General features: G+C 34.9%; 1 protein-coding gene across 1 annotated transcript in view; it reads left to right on the forward strand.

The window, feature by feature from the left end:
- Nucleotides 1-5,477: 5,477 nt before the first annotated feature.
- Nucleotides 5,478-22,532, forward strand: part of LOC123309548 (prothoracicostatic peptide) — a 101,520-nt gene continuing 84,465 nt past the window's right edge. Inside the window, exon 1 of the mRNA XM_044892713.1 lies at nucleotides 5,478-5,715. The gene's annotated coding sequence lies outside the window, so the exon portion shown is untranslated. The remainder of the gene's footprint in view (nucleotides 5,716-22,532) is intronic.

Genomic DNA, 22,532 nt, shown 5'->3' on the forward strand with positions numbered 1-22,532 from the left:
TGTAAAAGCCTTCATACCAACAACACCGCTAGAATACAGCATAATGGCTCTACAACCGACCATTTCTCAACCAACTCTGGAATAAAACAAGGCTGCGTATTAGCGCCTTTACTGTTCAATATTTTCGCCATAGCTGTATCGATAATTGCTGACATGAGCATGCCCGTAAGAGGTGTTGGGATAAGATTCAGATTTGATGGAGGCCTGTTTAACCTGAAGCGCCTCAGAGCAAAAACCCGTACCAAGTTTATCACGGAACTTCAATATGCAGACGACTGTTCACTCATCGCTAGCAGCTCAGAGGATCTACAGATAATGATGGACACCTATAAACATATATACGAAGCTTTAGGCCTTAGACTCAATATTGACAAGACCAAAATCCTGGTAAGTCCGCCAGAAAGCCTTCAAACAGATATCAGCCTGGACAATGAAACTCTAGAACAGCTCGAGCAGTTCAAATACTTGGGAAGCTTCATAAATACTAGGGCTAACCTTGACACGGAAATACACAACCGTATCAATTCGGCATCACGGGCATTCTGGAAGCTGAAAGACAGAGTGTTCCAAAATCACGACCTCAATCTGAAGACCAAGACAGCTGTTTACAGAGCAGTGGTCCTCCCAACGCTTCTTTACGGAAGCGAAAGCTGGACTCCCTACAGGCGACATATTAAACAGCTTGAACAGACGCAGCAACGTCATCTAAGACAGATAATGCACATCAGATGGTTCCACAAAGTTTCGAATGCAGAAGTCTTGCAGCGCGCGAGTTGTACAACAATTGAGACTCAAGTAACGAGGGCCCGACTCAGATGGAGCGGCCACATTCTGAGGATGCAGGACACAAGACTCCCCAAAATAGCTCTATACGGCGAAATCACTGAGGGAGCCCGGAAACCAGGAGGCCAGTATAAGCGGTTTAAGGATACACTACATCAATCCCTAAAATCAGTTAATGCTAATCATAACTGGGAACAACTAGCGTTAGACAGGTCACAGTGGAGGTCTTTGGTCCACAGTTATAATGGAGAATCGAGAAGGATACAGCGGCGGCCAGATCTGGTTGGAGACTATCCATGCCCTGAGTGTGGAAGGATCTGCAGGTCACGGTTGGGTCTCTTTAGTCACAGGAGGGCACACAGTCGCAACTAGCACTGAGAAGTTACAAGTCTGTTCAAATTTATTTATTTTTTTTTTCTTCTTTTTGTAGATTTATTCCCGGTAACGGGATACAGCAATGAATGATGAATGAATTTGACAAGTAAAACACACAATGACACAAAATGTCATCGGTTTTAAGAAGGTAAAGACACAGATTACAGAAACAATTTTTTGTAATCTGTGGATATCTTCTTGATCGGTTCCAATGTTGTCGAATAAAGGATGATTCATGCTAGACCGTGTCGGAGCCGGGCCGGGACCGACTCCGGGCCGTTGCAACCGGGTCGCCACTCTGAAAACACGGGCACGGCACGTGTCCCAACCGGTGTAGTGTGGATGGGTCAATTGAAATTGCTCATATAATTCTTTTAACGTGTCAGCCTTAAAGGCTGATTCATGCTAGACCGTGTCGGATCCGGGCCGGGACCCGGACGGGACACGGTAAAATAATTATATGAGCAATTTCAATTGACCCATCCACACTACACCGGTTGGGACACGTGCCGTGCCCGTGTTTTCAGAGTGGCGACCCGGTTGCAACGGCCCGGAGTCGGTCCCGGCCCGGCTCCGACACGGTCTAGCATGAATCAGCCTTTAACAAAAATTACTATATTTTAATAAAGGCATTCTACGTCACAAGCTTTCACATAGTCGAAGTTTCGAAGGGTGTATTTCTGAAATGTCTGAATTTTGAAGCGAATCTTTTACGTGTTGAATAACTAGTAGAAAAGGCTTTCCATAAATAATCTCAAATTCGGTTTTGGAGTTTTAGGAAACTTGCCCATTGTCGAGTAAATTTTCTAGAGAATTCTCGGCTATTGAAAACGGGCTTAAGTCAAGGCAAAATCACCATTTTAGTAAAATTTGCATTTTTGAAAGAATTCTATATAAAACCATAGACCACAAAATTTTCCACCACCAATGAATCTCCATCTCTATGATACGAATTGAAACTTTCCGTTCATATAAGTTTAAAGTTATATGGATAGATGAAGTGAGGATCAATAGTGATGGGCTATTCAATAGACATAATGAACACTATTGGTCAAACCAAAATGAAAATATTTGTAAACAAATAAACAGGCAAGGACGGTTTGGATTCAATGTATGGCTTGCAATTGTGAACGGTTCTGAGACCTAAAATATATGATGAAAATTTGGATACGCGGGCTTATTTGAATATTTCAAAGAATTTTGTTGAGAAGTATATTGACAATATTCCTCTCAGTGAATCGAGGTTGTTTTCTTACCTGCCCATAATTCGCAACGAACTAAAATCAAATTGAATAATTTATTCAAGAATCAGTGGATGGGAATGCGTGGTCCTATTGCCTGGCCAGCAAGTTCACCAGATCTCATTCCTTTAGATTTCTCCGTGTTGGAATATGTTAAAAATAAAAATTTTAAGACAGTCATTAATAGGGCTGATTTAGAGCAGAGACTAAGGAAGGCCATCAGAGACATTTCCCCAGTTATGCTGTTGAATTCAGTGAATTCTGTTAGAAAAAGAAGTAGAATTTATTTACAGAATAATGGAACTCAATTTGAGAACTTTTTATAAGTTATATTAAAATTTATCATAGAAATTCTGTTCTGATTTTATTGAAGTTATAGGTGTTTCAGCTAACAAATGGAATTATATGAACGAAAAGTTTCAATTCATTTCATAGAGATGGAGATTTTGAGGACAATGGTTTCATAGAATTTTATCAAATATAAAAATTTTACTAAAATGGTGATTTTACCTTGAGTAAGAAAGTAATATATCGACATATATAAATTTTTGAAAAGCTAATGTTTTTTTTTAATGATGAGGCCAAAAAAAAGAATACATTCTTATTTATAATAACGAAGTTGTTTTTTTTTCCACTCTTAGTACAAGAGATAAAAAAAAGTTGAATATGGTATACTATTTCCAATGAAAAAGTGCCTGTAGAAAGTTTTAACCGTTTTTTGATATTTTCGTAAATAAAGAAGTTACGGCACATTTTCGAAATCGACAAAATATCAAATATTCAAGACGAATGAAGATATCGTGAAACGGTTTCCAGTTATGGGACTCGAGAATCGAGTCCAGGGCTCCTTTCAACGTTTTTACCTATCTACTAGTCTAGAAGTACCAGAAACAGCCAAAATCAAGCAATTTGGGATACCCTGTACTAGTGCACATAAGAAATCTTTGAAGCCATTAGACAGAACGTTGTAGGATTGTAGGATAACAAAATCAAAACCGATTCGGTAGTGCGTTAATTCTCTTAAAAGTTGATTTTCCCAAACATTATCAGTGATTTCACAATCAAGACCAGGCGATGAACTAAATGCCCTTTTGAAGTCGTCCGTTTTATGGAAGTACGTTGAAACCCCGACTTAAAGATGAACATCCGCCATATCTATGCAACGACACCAGACTTGCTGTGAAATTCTTGATGAGCAACTTCATTGAATCAACGGCATTAAAGGAGAAGACCGACGTTCTAATGCTTATTTGCAGCATTAATATTGAAAATCCATGCTTTTCGCGAGGCCAATAGTATACAATACATATAGACAAGAAAACACAAGATGATGAAAAAGTCGAGGAGTGCCTTAAAATGAACCTCAAAGGTGCGCATATCTTATCTATATCACCACGGACAGTCAGACCAGGCTGAGGTCCCTGGAATCGCACTGCCAGAGATCTCTACTAACATGGGAGTGCCGTAATACCATAAAGCAACTGGCCAGAGACAACAAAGTGACTCTATTATGGCATGGGTACCAGGGCACTGTGGTGTTGAAGGAAACGAGAAAGCCGATGAACTTGCAAAAAGGGCATCAAGGTTAATGCCTGCTAGACCTGAGCCTTTCTGTGGGCTTGGAAAGTACCAATACAAGGCAGCGGTCCAACAATGGGAGTTGAACAACAGATTAACTCTCTGGAGAAACATTCCTGGACTTACTCATTCAAAGAAATTCGTAATGATTCCACCGACCTACACCAGAAAACTGCTAAAGCTGACACGAGTTGAGCTTCTGGTGATGGTAGGACTGCTGACAGGGCACTGTCGGTAAAAATATCATTTGTACCGTATGGGTAAGTCAGCAGATGAGATTTGTAGGATCTGTGGATCAGGAGCAGAAACAGCTGAACACATGGTATGCAAGTGTCCAGAGCTGGCGGACCTAAGAACCACTCATATGGGGAAACCGGTCCTGGATACTCACGAGGTAAAGGCCCCTAAGGATGTTGTCAGTTTTATTAACACCATTGACGAGCTCCTTGGTTTCCTATGAATGAGTAGGGTAGAGAACGAAAGATAGACATACATTGTCGCAGTTCCCGAAAGGCTAATAGTTCCACAACGACCCTGGTACAAATAATGATAATAAGCGGAGTTGAATCAGCTTTTGGTGAAATTGGCCTTTAGTTTGTTGGTCAAACGAAGACTAAACTCAACAAGATGTTTCTTACCGTCTCTGAGTTTCAAAAATTGTAGTGAGTAGGGAGTGGAATCACGAACGTGCTAATGGGATAGCTGCATATATCCATGAGAGTGGAAAAGCAAGAGCTACAACTGTCCAACAAAATCGGTCAATACGGTTAACTGCACAACGAAATCACTTCTTTACAGTTTATTTCAGCAAGCTACCGGTTGGATAATTTCTAATTCTAACCAAACAATCCGGAATAGGTTTCATAGCTTATTTGACTTTGGAGCTGCGGCGTGTAAGATATCGTTGGGCTCTTGAATAAAAGAAGTGGAACTCACATAGCTGGAGATATTGCCAGTTGATTGTTCTTCCAGACCGGTTAGAAATGCCAAAGACCGCATAGAAATGCATGGCATTAACCATGCAAGCGGATTGCCCCGCTCTCGAGACCAAAATTGTTTTGAACATATCAGGTCTGCAATGTCACAGCAATCACATCCCCATCCCCAGCCTATATTAAACCGTGATTTCGAGACATTTGAAGCATTTTAAGCCTGCAGACTCCACCAGGTAGAATCTTTCTTGTTTATTTCTCTACTATATGTTGTCGCTTTGAAGCGGTCTTGCTTATTGTTGCCACTTCAGGCTGGTTAACCGTATCTAGACACCTTACTTGAATAGCTTGATAATATATCAGAAGGTACATTAATGAAATTTTTTATTTTCCTTTATATATCATTACCAATTAACCAGTTCAATTTTTGAGCAGTGTATTCTCAAAGCAGCTAGATGGTGAAATTCAAAAATTGGGCGTGTAAGGAAAAATTGAATTTTGATTGAAAATTGGAGGAGGGGCGATTTCCGGCAACAACCAGTGCGTGGGACATCATCAGCATCCCCATAAGCTGTGTTCGGAACATTCCGCCCTCTCAAGAACTCTCTGGCGGGGTTGGGACTATAAAACCGCAGACTGGATTGTTTCGCGTCGCTATATTCGGCAGCAGCGTGCTCTTTCACCCTGATCAAACTTTCTGTTAGTCGCGCGGACCGTTTTCATTTCTCCACTGCAACGCCGTATCGTGCAATCCAGAAGTTGAAAAGTACCTATACAAGTTGGAAAGGGAGTTGTCATTATAAACGGTAAGTCAGACCAATTTCAATACGAAAAGCAACAGTCAATCTGAGTTATAGCGATAATCTGATTTTCCTCAGCGAACTGAATTAGGTATAAAGTATCGTTGATTATTTTAACTGGGTATGTACGAAGTTCCAGTTAAACATAAATAAAACTTACTTTCACTTCACTTTATAAATTCATTTGCGAGGGTGTTAGAAAATTACGATTTTCCCTTTGGAGTTTTTATCAGGATAATTCACAAAACGCATTTAATCTGCACGAATGACATGATTTAAAGTTTAGAATATTAAACATCTAAAACAAGGGGTTTAAAATTTGGCGCATAAAGAACGATTAAAAATTTGGAAAACTTTTTTCTCTAATTATAAATATAATTCTTACAGGAAAGATACAGCCCCTCTATAAAGGTTCAGTCATTGACTCGTACAGATATTTTAACAGTAGATTCTTGAGGACAAAAGAAAAACTTTTTTCCATTACCATTTTTTCCGAATCAGCTCGGTTTGAAAGGTACAGGCTGTTGAAAAACCAAAAAAAAATTTTATTTTTAGGTCTATCCCAAAAACGGTTTTATCGAATGAAATGAATTTTGGAATATAGTGTTTTTGATTTATTTAATGAATCTTTTTCGAACAGAAGATATCACCCACGTCTTTCAGTTTTCTCATTATGACCATTGCGACCATAAAAATCCAAAAAATTCGAAAAACTCAACTCTTTAAACTAAGTTGGATGATATCTGATGAATATTTGAACGTTTTGTGAAATAAAAGTTTATTCATATTTTCTCGTATAATGTGCCGTTTTCGAGTAATTTGATGTTCAAAAATCAAAAAGTATCCGTGAAATTTGAAAAATTGGGTACTGGTTGAATACAACTCTATTTGGAAGATCCACAGATGTGTATAGTGACAGATTTAGCTAGTTATTCTGAAGGAAATTCAGTTTTCCAGGGATGGCACAGCTCATTATGAAAACTTAAAATTTCTTTTTCTTTTTATCAGGGCCGAATCGGAACAAAGGTACAGGAAAAAAGTGTTTCTTTTGACCTCAAGAATCTACTATTATATTTGTACGAGTCAAAGACTCAACCTGTATAAGTATCCTACAATGGTCATTATTTTTTTAAACTTTTCGTCAATATTCAATCTAGAAATCTTGACATTTTCCAGATATTCGATTCTTGATCATATGAATTGAAAATCAGCCCAATACTCAATGCAGGCGCGTGTAGGGAAAACAACCCAAACTTTTTTGTATAATATAATTTCGGATTTTTTGTCATGAAATTTCATTAAACAGGGTGTTTTACGACTGGTTGGCTAAAGGATAGATCTGGGCCTTTCAGAAAAGTTGTATCTTTTGATTTATGCCTTAATTTTTGATATCTATGACTAATGAGTTGTCCGATTTTAACAAAATTTTTGTGGGCTCTTACTTTTCGAGATGGCTCATGGAATTTCAAAATTTTCAGGACTGTCCCAATATTGAGATTCATATTTCAAAGACCAAAATCTATATTTCGGGGTCAGTTGGAAAACTTTTGAAATTGAAAAATGGAAATTTCTTTCAATCTTCACGTCGCATGGCACACTTGTTGCATATTTCATGTTCATTTTTGAGAATACGGACCAGCTTTCAATTATTTAGTTATGATTCTCATTACCATCTCCAGATTTTTGGATATTAAAACACCTCTTTTCAATTATTTTTCATTCTGAATCATCAACACACCAAGCTTAGTGTTCAATCATGCTGCTTAAAAAATATATTTTAAGAATGTGTTATTGAACTATGATTTCTTTCTAATTTATCATATCTTAGATAGAATGATGGGTAAGTATCTACTATCTAAGAAAATGCATTATTTCGTAAGTTTCCTTTACATTATGAAGAAGTTCGCGGTTATGCTCAGATAATATGGATTCTGTCCATTGGATATTCATTCATTATATGAATTGATTTTGAAGAAGAATATCACCCGTCCTTTTGCCTAAGATTCCATAGGGAAAGAAGAAGATGCAACAGTATATTACTTTAGGCAGCGAACTTGAACACTTGGTGTGTGCTGATGATTCTGAATGAAAACTAATGGAAAAGAAGGCTCTTATTATGAGGAAAATGAAATTATTGGGAATATTGGACACTGTTTGATTTCTATTGTTTATTTCGTGACAATGCCGACGATTCGAAACAAATTCGTTTCTTTTTCAAGGCTAAAAATAAACACAAAAATATATTATAAGACATACAATATGACACACCATGAAAATAAATTACCTAGTTACGATAAACAATATTGTACGCTTCTTAAAAACATCTAGACATCTTAAGGAAATCAAAAATTTATAGAGCAGGTACACAATGCAAACATCTATTTTATCAGATATTATTTCCACATTTATGACAATGATACCAACAATTAACATAAGCTTACAAAATATTGATCACGAATGGACTTAACACTGTTGACGAGGCCAGCCATTACTTATTACTTTCTAAGTACATTATTATAAATCGTGGTTAGGTATTGCACATCTTCTCTATGATTAACTATATGATTTTTTTATGTGAATCATCTCGCTTATATTACGTCTATTACCAACCTCTTCTCTATCATGAATTTGTACATTTTCAAAATCAAATTTGTGGCCCATAGTCATTTGATGAGAAGTTAACGCCGTTTTGTTGTAATTTGCAATATTTTCACTGTCATATTTATGTTGTTTTATTCTATCGCGTAAATACTGTTTTGTTTGGCCAATCGTGTAAAATAGGATAAACAGTGTGAATCATATATAGAGTATTATATTTTCGTTTGTTATTTTCGAATAATTTTTTGTATACGACAAGTGAGTTGAAAAATCTATATTCACTAGAAGAAATAAACCCACTTGCCCTATGGGCTCGTGGGTTAAACTTTCTTCTCATGAATAAACATTCCTTTAACTCACTTGTTGTATAAATAACTATTAATAAGTAATCTTGTAAAAGATTAACAAAACCTAAAATTTAATACTCAATCAGAAGATGTTTCGAATGAGAAGTATTTTCATTTAACGAAATTGGAATATCGAATATTTTCCAATCGTCACACTGTTCTATGCAGAATTCGCTGAGAAATTGCAGGCGCTGTGTTGAAACCTGCTCAGTCCACTTTTTCTTATAATCTAACAAATATTGAAACCTCTTCGGAAATTTCTCCGCATCTTCGTTCGTTTAGTGAACTAGAAAAATGTATCAATGAATACATTGGCTGAATATCGAAAACTTTTAAAAAATTATTGGCTCTCCTGCTGTACCTGAAATATCTTTGTCAATAAACACTCGCGTTTGATATTCAATCGGAATCATGAAAGGTTTCGATAATGAATTTATTTACCGATATTTCTCTAGTTATTCGAATTTTCCATTAAGCCCACAAATTTTCGCAGATTTTCCTACATTACGAAATGACTGTTGGCCTGAATTAGAGTTCTAATTCGGAATTACAAATTGAATTAACCAACGCGATATGTTGAATGAGACAGCTTAAAGTGTAAAGCTCCGATTCAGAGCGTTTCAGCAGCCAACAACCTGAAATGAAATAAACATTCGGATTCGGAAAGCTGATGCATAGGCAGCTGTCGATTCAGAGGATCAGTTGTTTTTTTAAATAACTTTCAAACTAAGTCGATGAGACAAAATATAAAATCATTTTTTCAACATCTTTCGAAGAAATTTCAACCAAATTCCACAAAGTTTACATATTCAGGGGGAGTGGGGGAGTCTTTGACATGTACATGGTGGGCAAAATTACAACTTTTTAACCCAACGAGATAGAGGAAAATGACGTCTTTTTTTGAGAAACTAATAATGCCATCAACTGTATTCCTCTATCTTCTTTTGTTTTTGATTTATTGACCAAAAGTTAAATTTGGGCGATTTCAACTCTGGTCATTATCTCCGTTTCTGTTGAGGATGTTGAAATAAACACATTATACAGAGTTAGACACTTTTTTGATAGCAATCTAGTGGCGTACTATGATTTCTTAGTAACGGTTTATTTGCTGACCTATAACATAGAGTTCTGATTTTTCCTATGAAAACAGTACCTAGTTTAAAATGATATTGAAGGAATTTACATATTTTTACTGTTTCTGAAATATTTCAAACATCGCCCTCAGTCTTTCCAAGTCATTTTGAACTAGTGTTTTCATAAGAAGAAAGACATCTTTATGTTATAGCTCAGCAAATATACCTGTTGGAAAAAATCATAGTACGCCACTGGATTGCTATCAAAAAAGTGTCTGTATAATGTTTTTATTTCAATCACCCAAATTTCAAAAAAAAGATAGGGGAATGCAGTTGATGGCATTATAAGTTTCTCAAAAAAAGACGACATGAATGATACATAGCTATAAAAAAGTGTCTCCACAACACAATGTTTTCATTTCAACATCCTAGCTTTAACAGAAACGGACATAATGAACGAAGTGGAAATTTTAATTTTGACCTATAACACGAAAACAAAAGAAGATATAGGAAGGCCTCAGTCTTTCTAAGTCATTTTGAACTTATGTTATCTTTATGTTATAGCTCAGCAAATATACCTGTTAGAAAAAATCATAGTGTGCCACTGGATTGCTATAAAAAAAATATCTCCATAATGTTTTCATTTCAACATCCTAGCACAAACAGAAACGGAGATAATGACCAAAGTCGAAATTTTAATTTTGACCTATAACTCGAGTGGTAATAGTTGTAGTTCAGATATCACCAATTTTGCCCACCCTGTACATATATTTTAATAGAAGATTCTTGAGCTAAAAAAAAACACTCATTCAATTTACCAGTTTTTTCAATTCGGCTAGATAGAAAGGATAAATGCTATTGAAAATCCATAAAGAACTGTTATTATTTTCGGAATATAGTTTTTCCTTGATGTGATGAATCTTCTCCGACAACATTCCATCCACATCTTCCAGTTTCTCGTTTATGACCATAACATACCCTCAAAATACCAGAAATTCAAATAACCCAATTGTTAGGAATAAGTTGGAAGCTCACTTACGAATATTTGACCATTGTGAAAATTAAAGTATTATTCATATTTTCTCTTTAAATGCGTCGTTTTCGAGTGATTTGATATCAAAAAATAAGTATCTGTGATCAATTCGAGGAATTGGGTACTTTGGCTGAATGCAATTCTTTTCAGAGATCTATAGAATTAAATATTTCTTTTTCGTCTTCTTTTACTTTTGAGTATGTCCAAGGCTGATCTTGGCAATTCCAATAGTCAATCGGATTATTTTATATATTTTTTATGAATTGTAGCAGAAAACTGAATTGAAAACTACAACAATGACAAGAACGATTTGTAAATTTGTAGTGACATATTTTCTAGGAAGATCAATTTTTTAAACATAGTTTTCTAGTTAAGGGAAAGGGGTTCATGGCCTGATGAATTTTCCTGTTTTTAGACTAATACGTACCCATTCCTCATTTCAGTCATTTCATATTTTGTCGTCATAAACAGGCAAAAACTCTTTAGGATTAGCAGGAATTGCTCTTTGAGAGCAGCCCAATTTGGCAAGATATTCATTTCCATGAATATCGCTGGCAGCATCTTCACATTTCAGCCGTGTAATGTCAGCAAAGAATAACACTTTACAGCAAGGGTTCCCAACCTTTTCTTGGCAACGGACCTCTTTTTTATTATTCTTGTTCGCCGGGACCACCTGTAATAAACCTGTAATAAATCTGAAAATTTTATAGAGCTCGATGCAACCGTTCGGTCTTGACTATTATTTAATTGATTCCATCTTTTTGGAAATTTTTCGATAGTCACCTTGCGAGTGGATTATCTCTCGATAACCATAACCGTAGATGGAAATGTGATACAAATTCTGAAGGGGCAACTCCTCTAGTAATAAATCTGAACATTTTATGGAGTTCGTTGCAGCCGTTCGGTCTTGACGATTATTTAATTGATTCCATCTTTTTGGAAATTTTTCGATAGTCACCATTCGAGTGGATTATCTCTCAATAACAATAACCGTAGATGGAAATGTGATACATATTCTGAAAGAGCAACTCTTCTAGTCTTCTAGTAATAAATCTGAAAATTTTATGGAGCGCGTTGCAGCCGTTCGGTCTTGACGATTATTTAATTGATTCCATCTTTTTGGAAATTTTTCGATAGTCACCTCTGCAGTAGATTATCTCTCAATAACAATAACCGTAGATGGAAATGTGATACATATTCTGAAAGAGCAACTCTTCTTATAATAAATCTGAAAATTTTATGGAGCTCGATGCAGCCGTACGGTCTTGAAGATTATTTAATTAATTCCGTCTTTTTGGAAATTTTTCGATGCAACCGTTTAATCTTGACGGAAATTTTTACGTATAATCACAATTGAAGTTTGCAAATAAAAGCTCGAAGGTTATCTTCAGAAATGAATATATTTGCGACGTTCTCAAATTTTTCAGCAAGTTTGTATTGACTGTACTTTTGATTCTATTCACTAACGCCATCTATTAAACAGTTTGGTCTGAGAGCAGCGGTTAAAGCTTAAATAAAAAACTGTAAATCATTCGCGGACTTCGAATTAGGTCCAATGTTCTAAGTTCGCGGACCATATTTGGGCTTCTACGGACCACTAATTGGAACCATGGAACCACTGCTTTACAGCTTGTTATTCTGTTCTGTGTTTGGCAACGTTTGAACTTTCAGAGAAAATATCATTTATTTATTTATATAAAAATGAAAAGTTATGTTTTTAAACGAAATTAATTCAGATGCATAACACCCGCCGATAATTAAATGAATGAATGTTACGATCAAAATCGAACCAACACACTACCATCACTCAACAAAGTATATTAACAAAAATTCAATTTCGCCGACAAAGAGTAGACGCTGACCAGAGCAATCAACTCCTTCGCAATGAAACTGGACTGAATTGCCGGCTCCTTTTGTTTATTATACTTATGTTTCAATCCGGAATGAAATAAACATCGATAAATAATGAGTGATTACATATCAGAGCTAATATAGGTGGTTGCAAGCTGAATTCATTATTATCGAAAAGAAAATAGAAACCAAGGGAAGATTATCCAATATTTATCACCCACGAAATTGTGGTAACTCATTTATTAAAATTTAAATGGCTCTATCTTGTTATAGGTACAGGCTGAAGAGATGCAATTCAGTGCGATATCTGCAGTAATTATATGAGGTCACGGTTGTTGCCCCTACAATACACAATAAATTTAGGGATATATTCTGTGGGAAATTTTTAGGTGAACAGTTCATATGAACATAGGGCCGCAAAGGATTATTTACGTAGTTACAGTTAATAATAATGAAAATATACAGGGTAAATTCTTTCAGGGGTCGTTTCCTGTTTATCTTCTTGGAATTTTTTAACGTGACCTACTGGTATTTTTCAAAACTCAAAAAGAATTATTTGTTTCACTTTACCTTAAGTCTTTTTTCTACCTCCTAATATGCAAAACGTCTTCCCACATAAGGTGATATTATTCCGTTAGTTCTGCATACTTTGTATTTTGTTTGTTTGCCAGCGTTCCCATACATGTTTTCTATTGTTCATATAGGAAAAACATTGGTTTGTTTTATTTTTTGCTAAAATACCGCCATAGAGTCTAACTTTATGGAAACAATTAGTCAAATACTAGAGAAATTATGAGATTCTTTATCAAAGAAAAAAATTCTTCTTAGAACAAAATGATACGGAAAAATTATATTTTCTCAAAACAGTCAAACATTTGTAGTCTTAATGTTTAAGACTAGATGAGTTCGGTCAATTAAAATAATCAAGGTGGTCCAAGACGAAATGACAAACATCTATTCCCCTTTTTTATTTTTCTGAAATACTAGTTTATGATTGTATCTATAATATATTAAACATCTGAGGAGGGTAACTTTTAAACATAGGTATGTACTTTTCATCATATTCTGAAGTGTATAAGTAAATTAATATTAATTGGTAAAACACTGGCATTAAAAAATCCTTAACCAGTCCACTACTGTCGTTTTACTTTAGGTGATATGCATTTTCATGTTCAATTTGACAAAATATGATATTATATTCTTAACCGCTTAACATAACTTCGTATATATTTACAGAGTGTTTCCAAATTAGACGTGAACCTTGGAAGAGGTGTTAGTATTACTCATTTGCTGTCGTTTGAGCCATATTTATTGATAACCAAAAATCAACAATTTCCGAGATATTTGAGTTCTTGTGTTTTTCAAAAAATTTCTCACCTTACTTCATTTTTCTTCAATTTTTTCAACGTTGACCAAGTTTGATTATAATTTTGGATTATTTTCATCAGAAGAGATACGATACGAATGAAAAAAGCAAAACTATCCTGTATTAGATGTTGGGAAAGAATTAGTATGATTTCAAATTTTCTTCATGAAGAAAAGAAAAATCAATTTCTAATATCAATTTGCCTGCAACTGTCAAATTTTTTCATACATGAATTGTGGAATTCGAAAGTTGCAGGCAAACTGATATTAGAAATTGATTTTTCTTTCCTTCATATACCAAATTTTCAATCATACTAATTCTTTTTCAACATCTAATACAGGATAGTTTTGCTTTTTTTCATACGTATCATATCTTTTTCTGATGAGAATAAAATTATAATCAAACTTGGTCAACGTAGAAAAAATTGACGAAAAATGAAGTAAGGTGTGAAATTTTTTGAAAAACACAAGGACTCAAATATCTCGGAAACTGTTGATTTTTGGTTATCAATAAATATGGCTCAAACGAAAGCAAATGAGTGATACTAACACCTCCTTCAAGGTTCATGTCTAATTTGGAAACGTCCTGTATATTCTTTTGATACAAAGCATTACAATCTTTGAAGGCAATCAATAATTATAGCATGTGTATGAGATACAGTTTCAGTAGAGGTTAGCGTAAACGGGGTACCATAAAATTTGGTGAATGATACAAGAGCTTAGGGAAAAACCTCAGTAAAAAAAACCTTTCTCCCCGTGAGTGTAGTGGATTGTAAGAAATGAAATTGTTCAGGAAATGAGCGGAAATATTTTATATTGAAGGGCATCTCGCACTGCAAAAATTGATCCTTTCTTCAAAAAAAAGGAAAATCCATAACTTCGTTCAACTCTTTGGTGAAATTCAGAATTTCAGACATTATCAACTCAATCCAATTTTTCGCTATTTTCTTGCTATAAAATATTACCGAATGCTGTCTGCCAAAGGGCAGTAGTAAAGACTAAAACAATTTTTCAGTTATGTTGACGCTTCTCGAAGCATTTCTCTGCCGGTTTGTTTGAATCGGATCAAACGCGAGGTGATAAAATTTTGTTTCAATGAAGGAAATTTCGGGTTTCCACTCAAAATATTTTATGGGAAACACTTTACAGTTTTTCAATGCGGAATTTCTCCCTAGTAAACTCCGAATAGTTCGAATAGCTCATCTGTTCAAGTGGAATTCCCCAGATGGAAAATAGTTTGGATTCAGGATTGGGGCAGCACTGAGAATATGTTTGAAATCTGCTCCTCATGCTCAGTATATTTGATTCGTGTCATGTTTTGGTAGATTTTTCACGAAACTATTTTATCACGGGTGAAAATGCACGAGTTCATACAACACAGGGTGTTCTTGAATTGGAGATACAAACGAAGAGGGGAGCTTCATCAATTAATTTCAAGAAAAAAAAAAGTCCCATAAACATGGGATCGCATGTTAAACTTTTAATTTTTGGATTGGTATCAAAACAAGTTGTGGAAACACAATCATTATTAGAAATATCGAATTCAATTTGATGTGTCGAAACTATCAATGAATTCATTCTCCGCAGCTTACTAACTGAATTTTTATGACGATTCGAATTTTTCGGAGGATTTCGAGAGAATCGGAAGCAGATACGACAAAACTACAGAAATCCATTATGTTTACTATAACAACAAAGCTTCTTTTTACATTTTTTCAAATTACCAGTGGCACACTCAAAAAAAGTTCTAGAGGGAACCATGGGACAGACTTCCAGAAAAAAATATCACCCTGTCGATTTGCTATCGGAATTGGCATGTCACATGGTGTAAACAATCAATTGTAATATTTATACCAAATTTCAGTTGAATATCTTGTGAAGTGTAGATACTATTAGAGAAAAACTTTAACACCCTGTATCTCGAAAACGAATGCGGTCCTATGTTTATGAGACTTTTTATCTTGAAATTATTCACGGAATCTACTTCTTTCGTTTGTACCTCTAATATAGGAAACCCTGTATAAAGTTTTGCCTTAGGTATGCTAGAAAAACTTACGGAAATCATTTTCCGAAATGCAGCTGCATGATCCTTGTCAGCAATTAATAGAATATAAGGTGTTGAACACAGAAAAAGGAGAAAACGGACATCATGAGAATTTTCTGAATATTGCGGTTTTGTCTCATTGCAGATAATATAGAAAAATATATCCAACTATATAACGTGCGTTAAAAAAAATTCGTCGTTAAGTAGGATATGGAATTTTGAACGTCGATATTTCGTGACTAAACGTAATTCTTAGCTCGTCCTATACTATTTTCCAGGTGAACTGTCATTTTAGCATTTTGGATTGTTGTTGAATTAAATTATCAGCAAATTATAAAGATGGTTTTTACGGACGTGTGAAACTTCAAAATTGGGAAGAAAATTGAAGGAGAATGGAAATATTCTGTTCCGGTGACTTCATAGAAGCCTATGTTGCTGTAGATTATTAAGTATGAATTCCATTGTACTGTTTTGCGATGTGTTGACGAAAGAGGTATGTTAAAAAAAAAGGAAGTGGTCGACCAAAGAAGAAAACTCCAGAGTTTAGCAATAATGAAAACATGATGACAGAAGCTCGACAAACCTCTGTTCAGGTTTTATCTCAAGTGTTTTGAAAAAAAGATATCCATTTGTTTCCATAAAGATTGACATGTTATCAGAAAACTGAAAAGGTTGTGATTACCTAACCTTATAGCATCCAAGAAAAATTGGAGTTCAGTAGAGTCATTCGGGGTAACTGAGCGCAGTGGGTAAGTGTGCGCAGTGCGTATATCTCGACTATGCAATGTAGGAAAGAGGGGTTCATTTGGGTGAAGCAAGGGCGCAGAATCGCCACATTAATTTTTCATAGTAGTGCGCCGTGCGACGTTTCTTTAACTTTTTATTTGCAATCAATCAAATTCACTAGTTTTCTTTTTAATTTTTAGCATCTCTGCACATTCTGCCAGGTCCAAGTTCCGAGTCCCTCAGTGTTAAACAATATTTTATTCGATCATGGGCATATTAATCTAAATATATAATGAAAAATTTTAGGTTCTCTTAGCTGCTCAACTCTATAAGAACGTCAATTCAAATTTTGGCTTACTGGGGAAAGTGTGCGCGGGTAAGTGTGCGCATAGATTCATTAATTATATGGGCATTAGTTCAGTGAGGAATAAATTATGACATTGTTGGTTTTCTTGGTTAAGACTCGATCAATATTGTCCTATTTGTTCAGAAAAATATGAAGAGCCACCAACAGGGGAATGTATCAAGTGTTGTGTTCACCAAGAATTGTGGCACGAACAATAATGCACTGCTTGTAAAAAGGCGCTTCTGTATTAACAATAAACAGCATTTCTCTAATATTGCAACATTTTGATGACATTATTTTGTAATTTGTTTTGATTGTGTGGTTCACTAAGCACTGCGTTCACTTACCCCTTGAGGCTGCGCACACTTACCCGCCATACGGGGCATGTGAACGCACTCCGACTTTCTCTATTAAATTCTTTTTTGCGGAAAGAGGACGTTTTTGTTTGTTTGTTTTTTGATGTTTTCTTATAGATTAGAAAACTTTCTATCTTATGAATAAGTTTTAATTTTCCTAGCTTCAACAATTGAAACAGGGTATGGCTTGAAAGGCAAAAGTGCGCACAGTTGCCCCGAATGACTATATGCATCAGTCAAAGGCAAAATGTGGACCTACTTTCTTTTATGGAACTTTAATAGCAGAAAGTTATGAAGGAGAAAGCATCATGCCTTTTTATAGCTGAATTGAATTTTAATAAATTGTCCAATATTTTCATGTAATTCAGTTCTTTTAGTTTAATTATGGATTTTCAGTAATGACTGAATCAATTCAATATTTATAGAGAATTAATAAACATATTATTGAGATTCTTACTGTGATTTATTCATATGACTGAAGTAGCTAGAACCTTCTTACAAAAAAAAAACATAATACCACGATCAATTCAAGATTCATGTCTCTTACGTATGAAAATAGTGAACGGTTAAAATTTTTACGAAGAATTTTTCTAATCGCCTCAGATTGTTTGGATTCTTGTCATCTTACTCAATGCAGGAAATGCTTTTCCAACGTTGGGTGAAATTTACAGGTAACTTTTTCTAAAAAGTGCCTTTCTGTACAAAATTACGATATATAGGTTAATGTCATCACATTTTGGGAAGATGAAGTAATTCAAGGAAAGACATACGTTCAGCCGCCGAACATCAGCCTTCAAAATTTCATAGCTTACTTGACGACGGATTTCTTTGAACGCACGTTATATGATGCCAGTTTATTTTACCTTCTATGGATTATTCCGATTCCGAATTGAACATTCTGCTGTTTTTCGAATTAATAGAACAATTATTGAGTTGAGTTACAGTAGAGTATCTAACTTGGGATACATTCAGTAAATCAAAAATAATTTTTTCGTTATGAATAAGCTCGGACAGGACGATTAGTACTTTGAATTGCGCTGTTTTTGATGCAAGAAAATGTTATACAGCGGGTCCAAATTATAGATAATATGACCTCAACTATATAGGGTGGGTCTTTGACTCGTACAAATATTTTCACAGTAGATTCTGAGGTCAAAAGAAACACTTTTTCCCATACCATTTTTTCCGAATCAACTCGGCTTAAAAAATATTGGCTGTTGAAAACCATAAAAAAATGTTATTCTCACTTCTGTCTCACAAACGGTTTTATCGAATAGAATGAATTTCGGAATATAGTTTTTCATTTATTTGATGAATCTTTTTCGAACACAAGATATCACCAGCGTCTTCCAGTTTTCTCATTATGACCATTAAGTACCATGAAAATACCAAAAAATTCAAGAACCCAACTCTTGAAACTAAGTTGAACGCTATCTAATGAATACTTGAACTTTTTTTAAAATAAAAATATTCTTCATATTTTCTTGTATGTTTTCGAGTAATTTGATATTCAAAAATAAAAAATATTGTGATATTCAGAAAATTGGGTTTTTTGGCCGAATGAAACTTTTTTTAAAAGTTGTGAAAGGGTATTATTCAATTAGCTACGTTTCGAGACTTTTAGTCTCTTCCTCAGGCTGAAAAATATGACAGTTACATAAACACGATAAAAATCTTCTAGATAGAAAGTAATCAACATGAATAGCAGGTATTCATGTTGAAGATTTTTATCGTGTTTATGTAACTGTCATATTTTCAGCCTGAGGAAGAGACTAAAAGTCTCGAAACGTAGCTAATTGAATAAATTGTATAAAAACTGAGGTTCCTGGTGACTGATATACCCTTTCACAACACCTAGTCTCTTTTTAAAAGATTCACAGATGTGTAGATTCAGATTGATATTCTCTTAGATTATATAAAAATTCTGAAGGAAATTTTGATTCTCCAGGAGTTCTATTATGAGAACTTAAAATAGCTATATAATTTTATCAGGGCCGAATCGGAAAAAATGATATAGGAAAAAAGTGTTTCATTTGACTTCAACAATCTTTGTACGAGTCAAAGACTCGCCCTGTATAATTATCAACTAACGTTGAATTTTTGACGAATAAATCCTACTTATAATACTCTTGTAGCTAACACAATCAGGAACTAAATCTAAAAAATTGTTGTAACATTCTTAGAGTCGTTCTAAATTTCTGTTCGATGAAAATCAAAGGTTGAAGTAATTAGTCACCTCTTCTTCAAACAGAATCGTGAAAAAATTAAACAAATGAATCCGACAGAAAAAGAAGATATGTATATAGATATATAGAAATACCATAAGTATTTATCACACACAACATAAAATGACTTGTAACTGCCTAAAGGCAGTAACAGTCTTCGTTGACTATAAGCTCAAAAGTTTAAAAGCAAATGTTTCTTGAATTGAATGAGTTGGCAATAAAATACTTAACGACAGAAGGCTACATCGAATTTGAATTGATTATTCATTTCCATATCATTTCATTTTTTCTTTTTCTTCTTCTCAAATAATCATCAAAATAAATTTTTTTTATGGGAAAGTTACGTTTTGATACCCGGACGTGAAAAATTAATAATCTAGTCAGGTCCTGTTTTTTCTTGATTTTCACTTTTGGATTTCTTGAAGTGACAATAAGCTTGCAAAATTATCAAAAACACTTCAGAAATTATAGATTGAAAATATTCTGCGATTCACACTAGTAAAATGACATAAAAGATGTTTTAGTGCAAATTTCTGACTATTCTATGGTCCTTTTATTACCTCCTGCCTCGCATACTCGATGAGCAATTGTTCAGAAATCACCCTGTATTTTCTATCTGAATTTCGTTCAGTTTAGTTCTCAGTTCTCTCTAACATCTAACCGAATTTTCAGCGAGAATATTCGAGATAACAGGACAAAATTCTTGGTAGAAATGGGAATATTGCAGTAACGAGATGACCTGAATGGCTTCTTTTCATTGTGAACCCAAAAAAGTTCTGCCTCGATAAGTGGTTCTGATAAAAACTACGAATATTAACGGTGTTTTAAATGATAGACGAAGCAATTAGGCAGTTTGCATCAATGAGATGCGGTATCATTCTGTTTCTAATACGTACCCACATAATTGTAGGTGTTTATTGATATGAATATATTCCAAGCAAACTTTCATTTCAATTTTTTATCTACTTTCAGGAAACAAATTTCATTTATTTTTGTACTAACAGACCCGACAGGCGTTGTCTTTTTACAATATGTAGAAGTCAACATCAAGGTACCTTGAAATTTCGAGTGGAGTTTTGAGTTTAATGTTTTCAAACCCGAAAAAATCGAAACCGGAAACGCATAACCAGAAAGTTTTTCCGTTTGAGGTTGAAGAATTTATTGAAATTTGATATCATCGATAACTTTGAACACGCATCGAAATTTTGATATATGAAGAATAGATGTCCTATGAGTATGACCGTACATACCAAAAAAATTTTATTGTACGGGGATGTATTGATATCTACTAATATCTAGTTAGCCTAGACCTCTTCCATGCATAAAAAAATATTGCGTTACCATAGCAACGAACAATAACTCATTAGAAGTGTCAGTTTGCAGTGTGAAGTTTGAGGTCAATAAAGTTAACCAGAGTTACGCAATAAATTAAAAGAAAGAAGATGTCCACCGAAATTGGGACATCGAAAAATTGGAGTATCGAGGAAAGGTAAGCAGATTTAAGAAGATATGCTTAAAACCCTTGGTGATCAATGTCCTTCATATGTGACAGTGAAAAATTGGACTGCAAGCTTCAAAAGAGGTAAATTTTCCATTGAAGATGATGACCGATCGGGAATGCCAGTTTCTGTGTCAGTCCCCGAAAATATCGATGCAGTTCATGACATGATTTTATCAGACCGTCGAATTGGGCTAAAACGGATATCTGAAGCACTGAATATTTCATACGAACGCGTTCATCATATGCTGCAAAATGGATCGCCAAATGTTTGAATGTTGACCAAAAGCGTGCAAGGGTAGAAGCATCGCGTTCGATCTGTGCTCGATTTGAAAACGATTTGTTACTATGGATGAGACTTGGGTACATTTCTACGATCCAGAAAAAAGCAACAATCGATGGAATGGCGACACTCTGGTTCTCCAAGACCTAAGAAGTTTCATGTGCAAAAATCTGCTAGAAAAGTTCTTGCTTCAGTTTTTTGGGATTGCCATGGAGTAATCATGATTGATTTTTTGTATAAGGGTAGAACAATAACAGGAGATAACTATTCAACAGTACTGACGACTTTATAGGAAAAAATTAAAGAGAAAAGGCGCGGAAAGCTATCCAAAGGTGCTTTGTTTTTGCAGGACAACGCCCTTGCACACAAATCTCATGTTGCCATGCAAAAAATTCGTGATTTAAAGTTTGAATTACTAGAACACCCCCCTTATTCACCAGATTTGGCTCCATCCGACTATCATCTCTTTCCTCAACTGAAAAAAAATTTAAAAGGTCGTAAATTTTCTTCCAACGAGGAGGTAATAAAAGCTGCAGGGGCCTGGTTTGCAGAGCAAGAAAAAACATTTTTTTTGAAAGGTCTAGAGACGTTGCAGGTTCGGTGTAATAAATGTTTCCAATTTAGGGTGATCGGCCACCGAATGCGAAGTTGAGCGAAGCTGAGCGTTTTCAATGCTAAATAACAAGCTACGTCACTAGAATCGTAGCTTGTCAATTATATTAGCATTGAAAACGCTCAGCTTCGCTCAACCTCGCATTCGGTGGCCGGTCACCCTAAGAGGAGAATATTTTGAGTAATAAAATATTTTGACATTAAAATTTTGTGTAGTTCTATAGTAGGCTAAGAATTTTTCAATATATCCTCGTAAATGAATTCAAGAAATCCGCTAATGCTAAGAGGGCCCATAGATGTTCTGCGCCCAGGACCCGGAAGACCGGCACTGAGGATAGTAATGTTTCAAATCGAAACTTCAGCAACCCAAAAACTCACTGTTTCGTGAATAAGATCCAAATAGTGTTATTATGAAATTTCATCCCCTTTTTAATTAGTCCATTTGACCCCCTTTCGAAATTTTTGA

This window comes from Coccinella septempunctata, chromosome 3 (assembly GCF_907165205.1).
Source record: "Coccinella septempunctata chromosome 3, icCocSept1.1, whole genome shotgun sequence".
In the NCBI taxonomy this organism is placed as follows: Eukaryota; Metazoa; Arthropoda; class Insecta; order Coleoptera; family Coccinellidae; genus Coccinella; species Coccinella septempunctata.